Here is a 3602-nt window from a genome sequence, read left to right as displayed (position 1 = left end):
TCGCCCGGCTAGTTTTTTGTATTTTTAGTAGAGACGGGGTTTCACCGTGTTAGCCAGGAGGGTCTCGATCTCCTGACCTCGTGATCCGCCCGCCTTGGCCTCCCAAAGCGCTGGGATTACAGGCTTGAGCCACCGTGCCCGGCCTCTCCTCTGTGTTTTCAATAGCTTGGATTTAAGCTAACAAATTCTTTTTTTTTTCTTCTCCTTCTTTTTTTGAGATGGAGTCTTGCTCAGTTGCCCAGGCTGGAGTGCAGTGGCGTGATCTCAGCTCACTGCAAGCTCCACCTCCCAGGTTCATGCCATTCTCCTGCCTCAGCCTCCCGAGTAGCTGGGACTACAGGCAACCGCCACTACATCCGACTAGTTTTTTTGTATTTTTAGTAGAGACGGGGTTTCACCGTGTTAGCCAGAATGGTCTCGATCTCCTGACCTCATGATCCGCCCGTCTCGGCCTCCCACAGTGCTGGGGTTACAGGCGTGAGCCACTGTGCCCGGCCACTAACAAATTCTTCTGCTTAATCAATTATGCTGTTGTTATATTCCGAAGTATTTTTCAGTTCATCCATTGTCTTTTTCAGCTCTAGGATTTGTTTGATTTTTTTTTTTTTTTTTTTTTGGTAATTATTTCAATTTCTGTTAAATTTCTTTGCTAAAATTCTGAATTCTTCATGTTTTCTTGACATTCTTTGAGCTTCTTCAAGACAGATATTTTGAATTCCCTGTCTGAAAGATATTCCCTGTCTGATAGATCTCTATCACTCCAGGGTTGGTCACTGGGCAGCTTATTTAGTCCATTTGATGAGATCATATTTTCCTGAATGTTCTTAATACTTGTGGATATTTGTATATGACTGAACACTGAAGAGTTTATTTATTCCAGTCTTCACAGTCTAGCTTTGCTTGTACCCGTTCTTCTTCAGAGGGCCTTCCAAGAATTCAAAGGGTACTGAGTGCTGAGTTGCCTAAGCTGTAGTCACTGCAGCCATTTCAGCACTAGAGGCTACCATAATCCCAAGTATGCAATAAATCTTGCAGACTCCTAGATACCCAGACTAGATACATGTGGGAAAGAGAAGAGAATGTTCTGGGTTCCCAGAACCCACTCTCTTTTCTCTCATTCCCCCAAGTATAAGAAGTCTCTCTGGCCGGGCGCGGTGGCTCAAGCCTGTAATCCCAGCACTTTGGGAGGCCGAGACGGGCGGATCACGAGGTCAGGAGATCGAGACCATCCTGGCTAACATGGTGAAACCCCGTCTCTACTAAAATACAAAAAACTAGCCGGGCGAAGTGGCGGGCGCCTGTAGTCCCAGCTACTCGGGAGGCTGAGGCAGGAGAATGGCGTAAACCCGGGAGGCGGAGCTTGCAGTGAGCTGAGATCCGGCCACTGCACTCCAGCCCCGGCAACAGAGTGAGACTCTGCCTCAAAAAAAAAAAAAAAAAAAAAAAAAAAGAAGTCTCTCTATATATCAGGCTGCCTGTAATTGGGGGAGAGGTGACAGGGACTCCTGTGTTCATCACAGCTGGCATCACAGTAATGCTAATCTAAACCCATGGACTCTACGACCAGCACAGGACTGGGGATTGCCCAAGGTTCACAGTCAGTACTGCCTGTCACTGATGTTTATTCAAGGCTTGAGGTCACTTTAGTCAGCAGGTGGTAAAACCAGTCAGAACTTGCATCCAACCAACCAGGACAGCAGATTCCCTTCTGGCCTGGGTCTGGTCTAGCAACATTGTCCAGGAGCAAAGGCCTGGGATCAGTGGCTTCAGGATTCTACTTGGCGCTTTATTTTCCTATGACTGAGCTGGTACTGAAGTTGAAAAACAAAGTCATCTGTACTTTTCCCTCCTTTCCTCAGGCAGGAGTCTCTCTCTGAGCCACACTGCCTAGAGTTGGGGGAGGGGTATGGCACACTCCCTTGGCTGCTACAGCTGGTATCATACTGGGTCACATGCACCCAAAGTCCACAGCCTTAGAGACCACTGCAGCACCAGGGCTTGCCCAAGGACTGCAGTCCTTGTGACCTAATTGCCACTCAAACTTATTCTGGGCCCCAGGCCACTTCAGTCAGCTGTTGGTGGTGCCAGGTGAGACTCAGGTTCCTTTCACGGAGGTTGAGGATTTGCTTCTGGCCCCAGGCTGGTCTAAATGCTCTCTCCATGGGCACAAGTAGAATTGTGCCGTGTTGTGTTCTTCCATGCCTGGGCAGCACTGGGTTCCAATGCAAAGTCCCACACTCACTTCACGCTCTCTTCTATAAGCACACAGATTTTTCTTTGCATGTTGGTCTGCCAAGGGATGGGGAAGGAGTGGTTTAGGCAATGCAAGACCACCTTTCCTACCCACTTCAATGCCTTTATTCTTGACATTATGTTAAAATCAGGTACTCTGATAACTCATCTAGTTTTCTGGTTCTTATGAATGTGCTTTCTTGCATGAGTAGTTGTTCAGCTGGTGTTCCTGTTAGGAGAAAATTGATGAAGGTTTCTCTTTGGCCTTCTTGCTCCACTCTGATTTTCTTTTCTAGATTTTACATAAATTGAATGATACTACATGCAATCATCTGCATCTGGCTTCTCTCACTGAGCTTAAGGCTTTTGAGATTCGTCCATATTATGTATAGATATCCTTTCATATTGCTGGATAGTGTTCCACTTCATAGAGATGCTACAATTGATTGCTGCCATGGACATTATTGTGTATAACCAAAATTTATACGCTGAAATCCTAATCCCCTAGTACCTCGAAATGTGATGTATTTGGAGGTAGGACTTTAAAGAGGTAATTAAGTTGAAATCAGCCCATTAGGTTGGACCCTAATCTAACCAGTGCCCTTGTAAGAAATTAAGACACACAGACACCAGGGGTACACATGCATAGAGTGATGGCCTTGTGAAGAGACAAAGAGGGCAGCCATGTGCAAGCCAAGGAGAGTGGCCTCAGAGAAATCCAACACTGCCAGCATCTTAATCTTGGACTTTAGAATTGTTAGAAAATTAATTTCTGTTGTTTGAGCCACCCAGTCTGTGGTATTTTGTTATGGCAGCCCTAGAAAATTAATACAATTACTCATTCACCTATGGATGGTCATTTGAGAATTTTTTTTAAATGTTCTAGTTATTGGTTAGATGTGAAGTTTCCACACCTTCTCCCCACAATGTCAAGGCACATTACCCTCCTGGTACATCATGTTCACCAACCAGGAAACTCCACCAAGCCTCTGCATTAAGAGTTCTAAGTTGGTAGGGAGGAACGAGGAGAGGGTATCTCATTTTGTAGCTGTGATTAAATCACAACCACATGGCTGACTTCAATCTCTAGTTCCTTTCCTCTCCCCAAAGGTCAATCTGGCTCAAAGTTTCAACCCTCTTACTACATGGTTGGTCTTTCTGATGAAGAGCCCCCATTCTGAACCTTTCTAGGAGTCTAAAATGAATCACTTCGTTAGTATAAAAAATACACTCCTCTCACTCAAAGAATTACAAGATTTTTGCAGCACTAAGCCTGGGACAAAGATCTAGATATATTTATTATTACACCACAGCTTGTATTTAATATAATAGATTAATAGATTTTCTTTTTTTTTTTTTTTTTTTTTTTT

Source organism: Rhinopithecus bieti, unplaced genomic scaffold, assembly GCF_001698545.2.
Source record: "Rhinopithecus bieti isolate Rb0 unplaced genomic scaffold, ASM169854v2 scaffold_15006, whole genome shotgun sequence".
Classification (NCBI taxonomy): domain Eukaryota; kingdom Metazoa; phylum Chordata; class Mammalia; order Primates; family Cercopithecidae; genus Rhinopithecus; species Rhinopithecus bieti.
This window is presented reverse-complemented; position numbering follows the sequence as displayed.